Raw genomic sequence first — 17,888 nt, forward strand, 5'->3', positions numbered from 1 at the left:
TACCCTATGTGAATGCGACCAAACTCTATGAACGCGAAGGAGATGCCAGCACCAAAATACAAGAATAATCAAGTCATAGAAATATTCACCCAAAGGGCCCTTCAGATTTGTTGAAAAATATCATTCATACAAATCAGATATGATACCTAACTAAACTCGTTGTTTCAGACTAAATAGAATTGTCAAAAAATGGATTTGAGGTCTCCTTGACCAAAAACATGTTAAAGTCGCACTAAACTAACTTTAACTCAAAACTACTAACCTACCCTTGGAACCTCTAAAATATCAACCAAGACCTCACCTAGGCCTAAAATTACCATTTGAATTCAACAGAATAATTGGAAATCTTATCTGAGGATCCGAACTCTGAATGCTAATCAAAGTCAACTCTTGGTCTAAATACACTTAAACTTCCAACTTAATAGCTTAAATCCAAATAAATACTTTGAAACTAAAAACAACAATATTCCTAGACGAAATTCTACATACCAGAGCTAATGGAACTGATGAAATTCTATTGTGAGATTTTGTAATGTCCTATTTCATAAGAAATTACTTATGTGTGAAATAACCTTTTTTTTCCTTCCCCTAAACATTTCTTGCTCATTATGTGTTGCGGAAATGGTTAGTGTAGTGTTTGATGCGATCAAGTAAGGTTTTGGTGGATTTGAGCCTTTTGAGTTAAGTTATATTGAAATGGTTGATTTTGGTCATCATTTCGTGATTTGAGCGTTGGATGATGATTCTATCATTTTCATTGAGTCTAGAACGTCGAGTTTGATCTAGTATAGTGGTCGGTTAGAGTCTTGATACCTTAGGTTGTAATTTAATTATTTAGGTGAAAATTTGAATTTTTTACCTAAATGGGTTCTGATGGGGTACTTTGGTCATAATTTTTTATTGTTTTGAAATCTGATGATTCCATTGGTTCCAAAACATGTTTTATGATGAATTTGCATTATTTGTTAATGATTATAAGGTTTCGGATGAGTTTCAAGGGTCAAAAAGATGTTTTAAAGGTTGATGGTGCACATTTTTAGCGACAGAAAAATAGTTTTTTAGTGATGGAAAATGGGTTTTAGCAATGAAATCGCTGAGTTAAATATCTATTCGAACCCATTTCATAATTTTGACATTTTGGGATCTAGAAAGGCTTGAGGTGATTTTTGAGGTGTTTCTCTTTCATAATCATTGGGTACGTATTTCTAACCCTATTTTTTCTCTTTTCCCAAGAATATCTCTTTCATATATCATGATTTTTATCCACAAAGTGATTATTTGAAACCCCAAAGTAGAGAATTCAAAAATTGTTTATTTAAAGGTCAATTTCAAATGAGTTTTCATTGATTTTTGGGATTTAAGGTCCTTTTATTGTGGGTAAACTGATTCTTGCAAACTTTTACAAAATTTCTCATTTTTAAAAACATTTCACATGTGGGTTTTAGGGGTTTTCCCCAAGTTGGAAAAATTGGTAATTTCTTGATTTGGAACTGGTTTTTCGCTAGATTTTAATGGGTTATTCAACCCCAAATCCCTTTTTACTTGTAGAATATGTTTTTCCAAATAAAATTATGATTTTATCCTTCCCGATCCCGTAGAGTTTTCAGACTATTTTAACCCTAATTCCTAACCTTAGATATATGGGTATTTTTGTAACCCTTTTGATGATTCATTTACATTCTTGATAGTTGAGGATCATTTCAAAGATTGTTTGATAGAAGAAAAGCTTTGGTAGAGTGGTTCGGGTGATGTTTCAACCTATGAGGTAGGTTTGGGTTATCCTTCTTCTAGGTTGAGTTGGGTAATTCATTATTCTTATGAACTAGACTATGGTATGGAATAGTAGCATGACATACAGATGTTTGAAATTGTTTACTTTATTGTTTCACCCGTGTTAGGGATTATTTGTATTGTTTTGTCCCGTGTGGGAGGCTTGTGTGTGATGCTTAGCCCATGTGGGTGTCTTAAGTGATACTAGTATTTGCTTGGAGAGTATGTGATTCATGAGATTACACAAAGAGGGGTTTGAGATGATTATTCTAGAATATTTGACTTGAAATGCCCGAGTTAGGGGCTTGAACTTATTTTTTATCACATCTTAAAATGAAAGGAATGTTTCCAAATGGTAAAGGCTTATTTCAAATGAGTTCTTCCAATATTTTGTCTTATGATGGTGTGTATCATGATTTATTAAGTTTGGGAACTTTGGACTCTTTTAGACCGATGTTGAATAGATTATGCATTTGTGTTGTATTCAAATACCTCGGAAGTTGAAAAGTCAAAAAAAAATGCATGTTCTACGAGTCCAACCTACGGACCATCAGAAGGGAGTCGTAGAGCTCGAGCTGAGTTTTTGGAAAATTAAGTTTCTAAAGTTGACCTATGGATGAGAAGGACGAATCGTAGGAGTTTTGATGGACCATAGAAAGGTCCCGTAGAAGTGTTCCAGACATGGTGAAATTTTGGTGTTCAGGTTTAGTTTTACGGACTAGAGAAAGCCCTACGGGCCATAAAAAGGTCTTGCCAAATTTGGATGATATTTAAGGCTCCAGTATTTGGTTTGCAATTGACCAGTACGGACAGTAGGTCATAACCGTAGGATCCATCTGACAGTTATTTTAAAGGTATTTGGATATTTTCATGTACTTATAATTCCTATACTACATAATTCTACCCCAAAAGATTTAGCACAAGAAATCTCTTCATAATCGCCTCCGGTGGTTTTTCCAAGCTCAAAAATGGAAAATATGTCTTAAACCCAAAAGTTTCAGAACAAAAACTCCTCTCCCATGTCACAAAAGCGAACCACAAAAAAATTGCGGTTCTTCCTTTTGCGAAGCAGGCTCTGCTTAAGTGACCATAGCTAAAGCGAGCACTGGTCCACTTAAGCAAACCCCGCTAAAGCGAGCACTGTTCCACTTAAGCAAATCCCGCCCAAATGGCCATTTTATCTTTTGTGCGCCGGCCTTCGCTTCCACAAACGTGAGGACTGCAGAATTAGAAACATCAACCAATAAAAAAATCATCGAAAGGACCCTCAGTATTCGTTCAGAAATGTCTACACACAAACCATATATGTAAGTTTACTATACTCGACATTCTAGACTCAATGGAACCGTCAAGTATGAATCTGAGGTCTCCTTGACCCGACATTCATGAAAGTCACAAAAACTAACATAACACCTAAAATGGCCAAAACAAGATCGGGACCCCTGAAAAATTAACCAACACCTCACCTAGACATGAAATCATCCTCTGAAATCAACAGAACTCTTGGAATTATGATCCGAGCATTCGAGCCCCAAATGTTGACCAAAATCAGGCCAATGCTAAGTTTCCACAATTTTCCAACAAAGGACCTCAAATCCTCAAAGACTTTGAATCTGAAATCGACAATTCTCATAGACCAGAGTCCACATTCTAGGACTGATGGAATCAATGAAATTCCATACTGACACTCAAAACTCTAAAGGCACTGAAACCATCTTTTAACAACTTTACCTTTCAAACTCAAAACTTACAAAATTCATAACTTATAACCAAAGTTCAAAACCAATTCACAAAACTCAATTAGAAACAACTTGGGGTCAATATCAGGAGGGAAAAATCGTTAAGTTTATAAAACTTTCCAAATATGACCAACCGGGTCATTACAGGTACCAATACACTGGTGAGTAACCTTGGGTTCTTAAGGGGAATAATTTCCTTAAGGACACACTGTGCATTTAGTGGTTTCATTTTCTTCTTTGAGAAAAATATTTTGTAAATTATTTCTAATATGTTTCAGATTCTATTTTCTTTACTGGTTTTAATTTTGTAGTTTTGAAAATACTCTTTAAAATTTGTTAAGTTATTGTTCCATGTATCTTAGCAATATAGGTTGAACAACATATCATTCCTTTCATATCATCACCCCTCAAAGTTGACTACCTATTCTTATTTTCTTGAGTATTATTAGATCATTTTAGAGACTCTTCATGACAAAATCAATTATCATATGATGTCATATACCACTAACCACAATATATAACTATTTTACTTGATCAATAAGCATACATTCTGTATAAGGACATGAAATTTTTTCTCGATACTATTTTTCAGAAAATGCATGATCTATGAAATCTTCTATTCCATTCAAGTATTCTTTATTGAGTCAGTTAAACGACATTCATGTTTTATTTCTAGAATTGTCCATGACGATCAAGAAATTTTTTTTATTTCTAAAATTAATGTAGGAGTTGATATTTTAGTAAGAAAACAAGAAAAGAAATTAGTCATAATTGTATTTCAGATAAAATATCAATTCTATTTATATGCAATTTCACATTTCAAAGATATCAGTTTATCAATTAAAGTGTGCATAAAATATGGGTGAATAATGATCATCAATCCACTAGAAAGTTACAAATTTTTGATGAACAATTATACGGGACCAATATGATCCTGCACTTCTTGCTTATTTGTTAGACTAGTGCTCTTGATTTAAGAGCACTCAAATAGGCATACATCCTTGACTACAAAGATTCATTTTTAAAATATATGCTAGTCATTGAACTCTAGATTATGACCTTCTAAGTGTGAAATAAAAGAGGCATAGAGAAAATAAATAGAATCAAATATTCTTGGATCAAATATTTACACCCATTACTTCAATGAAAACTAACAAGTTTTTCTAAGGTTTAATCATTTAAGAGAGCATTATTGTATTCATACATGCTCTTATTTGTACAATAAACACTACCGACTAATGAAACAATCTTACAAAATTATTTTCAAAACTTCAAGAATCTGAATTTTTATTTCTTAGATATGATATCTACAAAATCTAATGGATCAATCTTAACAATATCGAAAAATAAAACTATAAAATAAAAGTAACTCTCTCTATTCCTACCCTGTCTCTCTCGAAAACTCTAATTAATTGTTGAAAATTCTTGATATGGCTGATCCACCACCGACGAAAAAAGCGAACTACATCGGGGAGTTCGACTGTCTTGTCATTCCACCTCTTGACCGTACTTTTTTCTCCCTACAGATCACCTCAACATATCAAGAAAATGTCAAAGATTTCCCTATGGAATTTCAAAATGTTAATTTCACGATCGATGACATCATTCTTGACGGATCATTCAATGATGTTTTTCCAAATCCTTTCAATGATGATGCATTTCAAAACCCTAGTTGCCTGCCAGACTGTCTCGAGTTGAAGCCGGGTTAGAATTGAGTCAGATGAACCCAAATAGCTTTGGTCAACCTAAGAGTCAACTGATTGGGAGTTTTGACGATGCTTCTGGAACAATCAAATCAACCTCAGAATATTGTCTCGAGGAAGCTTTGGGTTCAAACAAACCAGTACATTTTTCTCCAAATTTAGAAAATAATTCAGTAAAGGGTGGAGTTGTAGAAAAGAAACTCAAATAGAGGGTGTCAATGCTAATATAAGTAACTATAGCGATTTGTTGAAAAATAGAAGTGAAGATTCGAATAGTGTAAGAAAACACCAAAAATCCACTCTAGTTTCCTTGAGTGATAAGGTTAATAATGATGAGGACAAAAAGAAGATGGCTAGAAAAATTAGGAATAGGGAAAGTGCTCACTTGTCAAGGGAAAGAAAAAAATATTATCCTGAGGAGTTAGAGGATAAAATTAGAATACTTCATTCAACAATTCAACACTTGAATGCAAAGTTATACTATGAAATGGCGGAAAATGCAACTCTAAAGGCACAGCTTGGAGGTACTAGTGTACCTCCACAAGTGTCGGCACCCCCCGGGATTTATCCCTATCCTCCTCCATGGATGTCATATACACCATCTTATATGATTAAGTGACAAGGATCTCAAGTGCCATTGGTTCTGATTCCAAAGTTGAAATCACAAGCACTAGCGACAGCACCAAAAAGTAGCAAGAAAGTGGAGAAAAAGAAGAGTGAGGTGAAAACAAAGAAGGTTGCTAGTGTTTAGCTTCCTTGGTGTGTTTTTCTTCATGCTGCTCTTTGGTGGGTTGGTTCCTCTATTGAAAGTGAGATATGTAGGTATGCGGGAACCATTTATGAGTGGAAAGTCATTTGTGAGTGGATTTTATGAAAAACATCATGGAAGAGTTTTGACTACTGACGGGCATGTGAATGGGACTGGTTATTTTGGGAAATATGATGCAAAATATTATAGCTTGCATTGTGGCCAGGGAGGTCAAGGTGAAAGTAATCAGCAAAATAGCAATAAGGTTGTAGATGAGTTTGTTCATGTGGGTAATGGTTGTGATCCTCTAGCAGCCTCTTTGTATGTCCCAAGAAATGATAAACTTGTTGAGATTGATGGGAACTTGATTATTCAGTCTGTATTGGCAAGTGAGAAAGCCATGGCATCTCATGGAAGTGCTAATAAGAAAAATAGAGAGTCAGGCCTCGCAGTTCCTGGAGATTTAGCCCCGCCTATCCTAGGAATCCATCTTCGCCTTTATCGAAGTCCTGCAGTGAGAGAATGGGTTCTTGGATCTGAGGAGAAAGAGAATGTAAAGGCAACTATGCAGCAGTGGTACCTTGAAGGTGTTGCTGTTAAGTGTTGTTCTATCTAGACTAACTATTAATTCTTATCTTTGTGATATGAATGAGCATTTTAAGGACTTCATATCATTTAAATTCATGTTTTGCTTTTCTTTTTCCTTTTTTTAAGTTCAAATCTTTTATTCTTGATAGAAATGAATTCCTCTAGCTGTTATACCCTAAATAATTTTCAATGGAGGCAACTCTAGTTACTCTTTCAAGTGTTTACTTTGAGAATTTAGGTATTTTGAATTGCTTTGAGTCCCTTAATTCTATATCTTACATCATTGTATCCTCGCCATAGTATATGTTCTAAGCTAATTTGGAGTTTGGAGAAGCCTTCTTCTTTCCAGTATTTCAATTCATTTTTTGTGTTCATTTGGGCAAGGCTGTTGTTGAGTTCAAACATGTGTACAGAAGTGTTCGAGTTTGATGTGTCATCTTCTGCTCCACAATCCATAGTTTCTGTTACCAATGCTAGAGATATATCTATGAAAGAAAGGCAGAATGGCACGCGTATCCACAGAAATAGAAGGATCCTCAATGGTCCTCCAGTTTCCCTTTCTAGACCCTCTCACAGCATTTCTGAAGAACAAACTGGAACAAATGGAAAGTGAGAGAATGTCAGTAGAAACGAGTCACTTTCTTCCTTGGTAGTATATGTTCTGGTTGATGGTGATGGTGATGGAATCATGGGTCTGAATTATGTCTCTCGGATATTCATTGTTGTGCTTATTGATAGTGTCAAATATGTCACATATTCTTGCATGCTTCCATTTATTGATAGTGTTCATGTAGCAGAAGCATTATCGAAAAACAATGTTGTAGATACCATATATCTACTAATAGTCCTCATTAACTTATGGGAAGTGATGGTTGTCTTCTTTATGTGTCATATGTTTCTGCAATAATAATACATTATCTCTCTTTAATTATCGAAAGAATAAAGTGAACAATCCTTTAAGATAGATGTATTATGTTTCTGCGCTCTATATTTAATCAAAAAGGACAATTGTAGTTGGCAATTCCTTACATTAGCAAATAACTAGAAAACATTTGACTTTCTCCTAAATGATATGACATCTTACCTGGGAAAATCAAAGCTTTGAACATCGGTAAATTAAGCAACTAAGTGTAGAATTATTATACAACCACACACCTAGCAGAAAGAGAAAAGAAAGGATAAAAGAAGAGAACACATTACCATAGATAAAATTTGAGGTATTTTCTTAAGTTGTGATATGTTTTGTTTAGTTGTGTGTTTGTTTTCAGCTTGACCATGACCATAGTGAGCAACTCAAGAACAATATAGTAGAAACTTCCCACGTCGCTTATGTGTCTCAAGTTTTGAAACTCTACTTCTCTCTTCTCTTGGATGGAGGAAATGTATGAAGCATTAAAAAATATTATGCTTTCAAACTAATGGAACAATTGAGTCAGGTTTAATAACTCCCAACACCTCCGATATAAGATTATGGATAACCCATCATAGTCTGAACTCTTTAAAGAGACACCAACTCTTCCTCTATAAATGACCTCCATGAATAGCTGTTCCTTAATTAGGTTAGTCATTTGAGAAATCACATCATAAAAATTATGTGTCATTAATGTATAAAGAAATATAATTTTGTAAAGATAGATATCAAATCAAGCTTAAAGTATGAACAATTAAACACAATAGCTAAAACTCAAGCAATTAGTTGTTGTTCAGTTGCATATATAGACTAAAGCCCGAGCAAGTATTGCAACGATGCTTGATTTTGTTACTACTATTCCACGCCTATGTTCTTTGTAAATTTGTCCGGAAATTGAACTTGCAATTCTTTTTGACATGTTACTAGATAGATTGTGAGATTTTGCGAGTTAAAAAAAATTCTTAAATGAGTTGCAAATCTTTCTTTTTGAGATGGTAACAAATTTTGTTTATTTAATGTTTATTTTGCGATCTTAGGACTCTACCTAAGTGGTGATTCAATCCTTTTTCTTATCAAAACAGTCTACTCTCCTTCAACATTATTTTTAGAAGTTTAGCTTTACCTTTGAGAAAATTTATTACTTCCTTGAAATTTCTAAGTGGATTTTCTACTTCAAGAACATTAGAAAAAACACATGTAGCACTTCTACTTTTACCAATTAATTGCTAGCTATATACAAAATCAAGCTTTGAAGTGGATTCATTTTTTTATCCCCTCGTACTTGATATCTTTCTATCAATTGATAGAGAAAAAAAAACAAAAATATTACCGTCACGATCCGATTCTACACACTAGTTGTGACTGGCACTCAGGATCACGAATGACCCCAAGTGGACCGTTGGTACTCGCATGCTGCTAATGAACTACTCTGACATTCTATGAACTGCAAGCGAAAGCTAAAGCATAATTAATTGAAACAATAATAAACATATATCATATCATATCATCATCATCATCATATATTATTAAAAGTGAGAAGCTTCAAACTGTAAAGTTGGATTACCATTTTACCCTTTCACTAAATCAAATTTACCTTTCAATTAATAATAATATTTCATATTCCATTAATTTGAAATATAAGGCATGAATCAATACTTTACCAGATACATTCTCACTTACTACAAGTCTACAACCATTCAACAATGAGTTGAAATTGCTTTTCACACTCCGTAATTGTTGCAAACTTTAGAATGCATATTTAGTAGTAGTTTAGAGTTTAGCCTTTAATCAAAAACATATGAACCCTTGTAAAATCAAGTACATTAATTACCACTAATTTATTTCAGAAAATCTCTTCATTTTTCTACAAGGAACTTGTAGAATTTGAAGGTTATGTTAGCATTGAATGTTTCAATGTTGACTAATTGATCTAATTAACACATGAGAATGAAGCTAAAGAATCTACAGGACAGTTAATTACGATATAAATGGTGTCCTTTTACTTTGGTAAGCATGTGGTAAAGTATTAAAAAATGAAATCCTTCATGGTTTTTGGTGGTGAAAGTGATGGTGTTATTTGTATATTTGGAGGAGTCATCAAATAATGCATTCGTCACTTTACTTATTTTTTTGTTGTCTCTTTTGATAATTTGAACTCTAAAACTTCCTGCATGTTGAAAAAATAGAAAGAAATTGATTGAGAGAAAATTATCTTTTCTGTATGTTTGACATTACTGTACAGTTGTGTATATATACAACTCACGGAATACGTGAATAACAAACACTGAAAAGAATATGGAGAATGTGACTGGCCAACTATGAAACGTGTCCTAATTTTTCTAACAAACTAACGTGTCCTACTTTTCTAACAAACTAAAGATAATTACAAGGAATAAAAAAATATATGACTAATCTTCCAGAAGCCTTTTCACACAAGAAACACAACTAGCAGACCTCTGTCTTCTTCTTCTTTACTGCTTCACCATTATCTACACCAACAGCCCCCCCCCCTCAAGTTGGAGGGGGGGCAAAACACACCCAACTTGCCCACAAGGTTATGGTGAAGACCCCTAGATAAGGGCTTGGTGAATAAATTGACTAACTGAGATGAAGATGGAGTAAATGGGAATGAAATTAAACCAGCAAGAAATTGTTGTCAGACGAAATGGCAATTAAGCTCCACATGTTTGGTTCACTCATGAAAAATGGGATTCTTGGCAATATGTATCGCAACTTTTCTATCTGAATGAAGAGGAACCGAAAAAGCTATATTGGAATCGAATGATCAATGACTAATTGCACCAACCAAGTAAACTCGGCAACAACTCTCCTCATGGACCAATACTCAGCTTCAGCAGAGCTGAGGGAAATAGAAATATTCTTCTTTGACTTCCAGGAGATAGGAGAAGCACCAAGAGCTATGTAAAATCCACTTACTGACTTTCAAGAATTGGACAAAGTCCCCCAATCCGAATCACGGAACGTTATCAACTCAAAGGATTGTGATGAAGACATGAATAATCCCATACCAGGGTCCTTCAACAAGCGAAGGATAGGTGGAGCAGCATTCAGATGAGGGACCCTTGGATCTTGCATATATTGGCTCAAATATTGAATTGTAAAGGCAAGATCTGGGTGACTATGTGTGAGATAACTTAAATTTTCATGTAGATGGCGATACAAAGTAGGGTCTTTGATTGGATCACCCGAATTTTGATGTGGAATCAAGAGGGGAAGATACTGGAGTAAGGCCGAGAATATCAAATTTTGCCACCAAATCCAAATTGAACTTGTGTTGACTGAGAATTAGACCCCGCTACTCGGGAAGAACCTCCATACCAAGGAAATAGTGCAAGTTTCCCAAGTCTTTAATTTTGAACTCTTGATTTAGGAAGACTTTAAGTCCATTAATCTCTTCAATTTCATTTACTGTTAACAAGATATCATCTACATAGATAGCCACAATACATATAGAAGAATTTGTTTTCTTAAAGAACAGGGAATAGTCATTTAACAAATGAGTAAAACCTTTGAAATTTAAGGTAGAATTCAATTTGGCATACCATTGTTGAAATGCATGTCGGAGCCTGTAAATGGATTTATTCAGCATACAAACATGATTTGAGGAAGGACGAGTAAGTCCGACTAGAAATTTCATGTACACCTCCTCATCTAAATCTCCATGTAAGAATTCATTATCCACATCCAGTTGAAATAACTCCCAATTTTTTTTTACTTCTATAGACAAGATACACCTAATTGTAGTCATTTTAACTACCGGTGAAAATGTTTCATTGAAATCTATTCGATCTCTTTGTATATCGCCTCTAATTACCAATCGACCTTTGAGTCTTTCCATGCTTCCATCTGAATGTTGTTTGATTTTATACACCCATTTATAGGGTAATGTCTTTCTCCCATGAGGTAACTCCACAACCTCCCAAGTTTGTTTAATTCAAGCGCTGCAATTTCATTAGGCATGACATTTTACAAACCTGGGTGATTCATATCTTGGGTATAGCTAGTAGGTTCTTGGAGGTTTGAAAGGAAATTTATGAATGCTTGATTTGTGGAAGACAAACTGGAAAAAGAAAACTAAGGAGGAGTATCGAGGAAAGAAAACAAGAACTGGTGACATTGCTGAGTTGCAAAGCGTTGCAAATATAATCCTTTAGATAAGTAGGTGTTTTATGGGACCTAGAAGATTTTCCAAGAATATTATCTATGACCATAAGAGAAATTGAAGGTGAGGGAATGTTATCATGAATAATAGGAGAAGATGGACATTCAAAGGCACCGAGATGATGATCATCAGAAAAAGCAGACATAGTGATAGGTAAAATAGGAATAGAATTATCCTCTGTGGACAAATTATGAGGAACTAAAGTAGGCAAGGGATCCTTAGTACCAACACAATGATCCGTAGGAAGAAATGATTCAGTACATTCACAAGTTTAGTAGAGGCAAAAGGAAATACGTTTTCATGAAATATCACATCTCTTGAAACAAAAATGTTCTTGGTTTAAAGATTAAGTAACTTAAAACCTTTCTTTCAATAAGGATATCCCAAAAACACACATGACACAGCTCTAGGTTCAAACTTTACCCTATGAACCGAAAGAGTGGAAGCGAAACACAAACATTCAAAACACTTAATACTTTGATAATTTGGTTTAGACGTAAAATGAATCTCATAAGGTGTTTTGTATTTGAGAATTTGGAAGGAAACCTATAAATCAAATAGGTTGTTGTTAAAAGACAATAACCCCAAAATTTAATAGGTAAATGCAATTGAAAAAGAAGCGCTCTAGATGTTTATAATAGATGCATGTGTTTCCTTTCCACAACTCCATTTTGTTGTGGAGTGGAAACACAAGCTGTTTGGTGAATGATGCCTTGAGATGAAAAAAATTTAGATTGCAGTTTTCAGTCCCCAATTCAAAAGCATTATCTGATCTTATTTTCTAGACTTTAGTGTGAAACTGCCTCTCTATCATGATTTGAAAAGATTTAAGTACTATAAAAGCATTTGATTTGGAAGATAGTATGAAAGTCCATGTTCCTATACTAAAACCATCTACTATAGAGAGAATATATCTGAAATTGTCATGAGTAGGATTGTTGTAGGTAATAACGGATCAGATTTAGTAGTGTCTTCTCTTTAGGACTCTGTTGTAATGTCCTCCTTGTATATAAGTTATAGATAAGTCTTACCTTTTTCTTAGTTTATCTCTTTCCTATAGAATCTATATATACTTAGTATACAATCAATAAAATACATCGTTCCTTTCATTCTACTGGAAACTTTATACTTTATATGGTATCAGAAGCCAATTAACTCTCACGAGTAAAATTCTGTCGAGAAACCCTCCTACCCTTCCCATCAAAATTGCCCCAAACATCACTATAACCAACTTTGATGCCAATACAATGATTGTTTAGTTTAATCCTGTCACCTAGTTACCAATCAAATTAATTGGAAGCCACAATTTTTCCCTTTGGAAAGCACAAGTGTCCATACATATGTGTGGTCACAACCTTTTTGGCCATCTCGACAAATCTCTCCCAGCCCATGCTCATACAGTGGCTCAAAATAATCAAGACATCGAAAATCTTGCATTTGTTTCATGGTATCGCCAAGATCACCAAATTCAAAACGCCATCTTGGCCTTAGTTGATCCAACTCTTGCTGCTACGGTTGTCGTTGCATCCACTTTCCAGGCTACTTAGGATGCTTTGCACACTGCGTATGCCAACAAATCGCAAACAAGGATCTTTAGTTTGCATGATCTTTTGGCATGCCTTACAAAAGAAACCTTTCCTATTGCTGATTATCTACACCAGGCTCGATCACTCTGTCATGAACTTGCCACTGTTGGAGCTCCTATGTCCAATGAGGCACTAATTGTCAAAATCCTCAGACATGGATCTGAATTCCGTGAAATATCAGCTGCTATCCGTGCAAGAGATTATGTCATCTCTTATCCAGAACTTTATGAGAAATCACGACCATGAACTTTTCATAGAGCATGAAGAAGCAAAAAAGCCACTCTCAACACCAATTACTGTTGCTATTGCACAACAAACAAACATTCATCCTCACCAAGGAAACACCTCTAACAGGCGTTCAAATGCAAATCCCCCCAACACCAACCAGTCAAGGTGTGCCCATTCATGGCGTGTTGTCAACAATAACCAACAGCAACGTTATGACCCCACTCTGAAGTGCCAGTTATGTGATCGTCATGGTCATTCTGCTAAGGTTTGCAGATCATAATCACATGATCACCTACAAGCCTGAGTAAATTATGTTGCTCGATCTCCAACGGGCACCTTGGATTGTTGATACAGGTGTCACTCATCATATGGCCTCTAATGCGCAAAGCTTTACTGATGTGCACACCTACCGTGGTCCAGAAGAGATAGCAATGGGAGACGGTAACACCATTCCAATATCTCATACTGGTAACACTAACTTAAGTGCATTGAATCAGTAATTTAAGCTTCTCAATATTTATGTTCTCATTCTTTAAAAAAAATCTTCTTTCTGTTTCCAAATTTTGTCAGGATAACCATACGTCCATTGAATTCTTTCCTTTTACTTGTTGCGTTAAGGATCTGATTAAGAGGCACCTCTATTTCGCGGGCAGAATCAAGATGGTCTATATGAGTGGTCGTCGGATAGTGCACATCATATCCCTCAATGCAATGTTATCGTTCCTTTACACCTGTGGAATCGACGTTTAGGCCATCCTAATCATCGTACTTTAAACACGATTTTTCATCAGTTTTCTCTCAAGTTTCACATTCTAGAACCGCTTCCATTTGTACTTCGTGTTATTTTAACAAAAATGCACATGTTACCTTTTTCTGAAAATTCATTACAAAGTCAACGACCATTGCAAATAATTTATACTGATTTATGGGTGCCATCTCCTGTTTTGTCAATTTATAACAAGAGATATTATGCTTTATTTGTTGACCAGTACTCGAAATACATGTGGTTGTTCACTATAAAATCAAAAAAGGAAGTTCTTGATTTCTTTCAAGCTTTACATCCCTTACTTGAGCGTCAGTTTCAAACCAAAATTATGTCTCTATATACTGATGGTGGTGGTGAGTTTCAAGGTTTATCCTCATATCTCAAAACTCATGGTGTTGAACACTTAGTGACACCTCCATACACGCCTCAAAGAATGGCATCATACGAAAGCAGACACAGACATGTAGTTGAGACTACCAAAACCTTGTTGCATCAAGTCTCATTTTCCTCATCTTTTTGGAGTTCTGTCTGTCACCAAGCAGTCTACCTTATAAATCGTCTGACCACTCCAAATTTACAAAATAAATGCCCTTATGAAATTTTATTTGAAGAGGCTCCAAATTATGAATCCCTTAGAGTTTTTGGTTGTTTATGTTACTCGTGGCTTAAACCATATGCCAAAAATAAGTTAGAGCCAAAATCGACTCCTTGTGTATATTTAGGATTTTCTAATACACATTACTGCCACCAATGTTTTGATCCCGTCAAAAATAAATTGTACTTATCCGGGGATGTTCAGTTTTTGGAAGACACCTATCATTTTCATAATATTTTTTCGAATCTAAAAGTCCAACAGAGCACTGATATCGCTTGGGAAATTTGTTCTGATGGTCTACATGTGACTAATAAACCATCAAGTTTAGATTCTTGTCATCCCCTCCTAGATGCTCTACCCGTGCACCGTCCCCGGCCCAACTCAATGCCTACCAGATCAGAAGGTGTCTCTGTTGCATCAGGTAATTCTCAGACTTTATCCTCTCCTTCATTGCCACACACCATTACACCACCACTGGATAATACTCATCCCTCACCGTCACCCAGACCATTAATCACCTATCAATGTAAAAATCACCAACTAAATACCTCAGTGTTATTACTCCCTGCCCATATACCTCCCCCAACCTACCTTCTCAGTCATCTACCAATAACCCTTACCAACCTACACTTACTTTGACTCCATCTGATCCTTCACCTGTGATGACAACTTCAAGTCATCCCATGGTCACACACTCCAAAACAAATTGCCTCAAACCCAAGCAGTTTAGTGTCAATGTTCAACTTTCCTCGTCCTTTGTTCCTCATACATATAAACAAGCATGTCCTAACCCTCACTGGAGAGAAGCGATGCAAGCTGAATTAGATGCACTTATTAGGATTTTTTTTAATTAATAATAGAAAAATAAATAAAAACAGTAAAAAGGGGATTAGGCCCGAACAGCCCAATCCCAAAATCTGAAAAAGGACTACAATAGGAAACAAAAACTAAGGAACAAAAAGGGAAAGTTAAGCCCTCATATTTTCAAGTAACCAAAGTCCCGAAACTTCAAACCAGCAATGTTGGATCTCCGTCGATCTCCTTCCTCCATGATTCATTTTGGCGACAATGGTGGACCTCCATCGATTAAATCTTTGTGCAAATGATGAGATAAGAGTTAGACCTTACTCACAGTAGAACTAGGGAAGCTTATTGTTGAGCTTGGATAGAGTACACCAAGATGTTAAACCTCTCACTAACGCCACGTATTCTTGTCCATCGAAGACTTCTTCAGTTCAAACAAACTTGATCCAGTTCCTGTGTGAGAGGTAATCCCCAACCCCTATCGATTATTCAATAAGAAACTCACGTTTACATTGTTATGCAATGCCCTTATACTGATGTACAAATCGATCTTATTTGGGGCTTCCTCCAGGTGGTAATCTTCCGTTCTCACTCAGATAAGTATAAACACAGTCTTACCAATTGTTGTTGTCTCTATCAGTGCCTTCTAGAGTACCATTTTCCTTAAACCTTCGCCTTTTGACAGATTGAGCTCCGAGGGAACTGATACCACTGTCTAAAAAGCTAGGATCTAAAGTCCATGGACATGTATTAGGTATTTCTTTCATCTCCTCTACTTGACTTATACGGTAACTGCATTCCATTTTGTGCAACAAACTTAATTCCATACTACAAACCATAGAATTTGTTTTGCATTTTAGTAATTCTAATGTTTAGAATATAATTTGCATCCATGATTAGTAGGGATTTTCCTTCCTTTGGTACTTCTTGAATTGATTGGAAAGTTTTAATCCATGTACCTGCAAAAGAAAAAATAAAGTTAGTGAAGTAGTCTGCCACTTTTTTGCCTTTCCTAAACGTATGTAACACCTCAACTTCCCTTTTGTTTCTCAAAAATTCAATCTTCTTAATCAGCACTTTTATACTCCAAGGGACCTCCGAACTCCCATGCAAAATCTTAGTCAAAACCAGTGAATCCGTCTCTAAACACACAGGGAGTAAATTATGTGTAACACCATAATTTAAACCTTTCTCCGTACCACTAGTTTTAGCCTCCAAACCTGTTTTTATGCCAAGATCATAGGTTGCAGCAAATATAAGTTCTCCTTTCCAGTTTCTGATGCAAAACCCACGAGAACTTTGTCCATGGTTTCCTTTAGAAGCTCCATCTGAGTTACACTTGTGAGTCCTCTCCATAGGAGGTTTCTAGTAAATGACATTAGGAACTACAGTTGGTTTATATCCTTCAAAGAAATGCACCAAATTTGGCCAATCCTCAGGGATATTCCTCATCCAAGGATATCTAAAAACAGCTAACCTGTGCATGTTCATGTTTACTTCCATCATCATGCCTTGCACATTCATTTTGTCACCATATCTTATTTTATTCCTCCTTTTCCAAATTTGCCAGAATATTAGATCAGGTATAGTACTGAATAGGGGTTTTAGCTTAGATGAACAATTTGCATTCCACCACTTATACAGTGTGTCTTTTATCTAAGAAAAGGACCTTCTACACCAGCAGCTCTAGCAAAACTACTCCATATCTGATTAGCAGTAGGGTAGGAAACAAAGAGGTGTTGAGAACTTTCAGTAACCATCTGATCACAACATCAACACACCATCTCCTCCTTAGTTTCAAATTTTGCTAATACTTCACCAATGGGGATCCTTTTCATTGTCAATCTCCAGTAAAAGAAAGATACCTTAAAAGGTACACCCTTCTCCCAAATCCTAGCAAAAGTATCATCCTCAAGTCCAGAGGTTCTGATAATGTCCCAACCAGACTTAACTGTGAATTTCCCAGAGTTGTTTAACATCCACATAGGATTATCTCTTTCCTCTAATTCCTGAATCTCTCAATATTATTGAGAATATGTTTTACAACATTCTCTGGGAACACATTCCTTAAGAGCTCTTCTTTCCAACTCCCTTCATGAAATAAATTATCAACATCTATTTGCATCTATTCATTAGTATAAGACACTGGTAGGTAATAATATAAAGCACCTAATTGTGTCCAATTGTCAGTCATGATACTAGAATGCCACAATTTGGTTGCCACCATATTTCCTGCTCAAAAAAAAATCTCTAGCAACTAGCATATAT

At 35.5% G+C, this 17,888-nt stretch overlaps 1 pseudogene; it reads left to right on the forward strand.

Moving 5' to 3' along the window:
• Positions 1–5,229: 5,229 nt before the first annotated feature.
• On the forward strand, positions 5,230–7,936 carry LOC125855869 (bZIP transcription factor 17-like; annotated as a pseudogene).
• The last annotated feature ends 9,952 nt before the right edge of the window (positions 7,937–17,888 follow it).

This window comes from Solanum stenotomum, chromosome 2, assembly GCF_019186545.1.
Source record: "Solanum stenotomum isolate F172 chromosome 2, ASM1918654v1, whole genome shotgun sequence".
Lineage (NCBI taxonomy): Eukaryota > Viridiplantae > Streptophyta > Magnoliopsida > Solanales > Solanaceae > Solanum > Solanum stenotomum.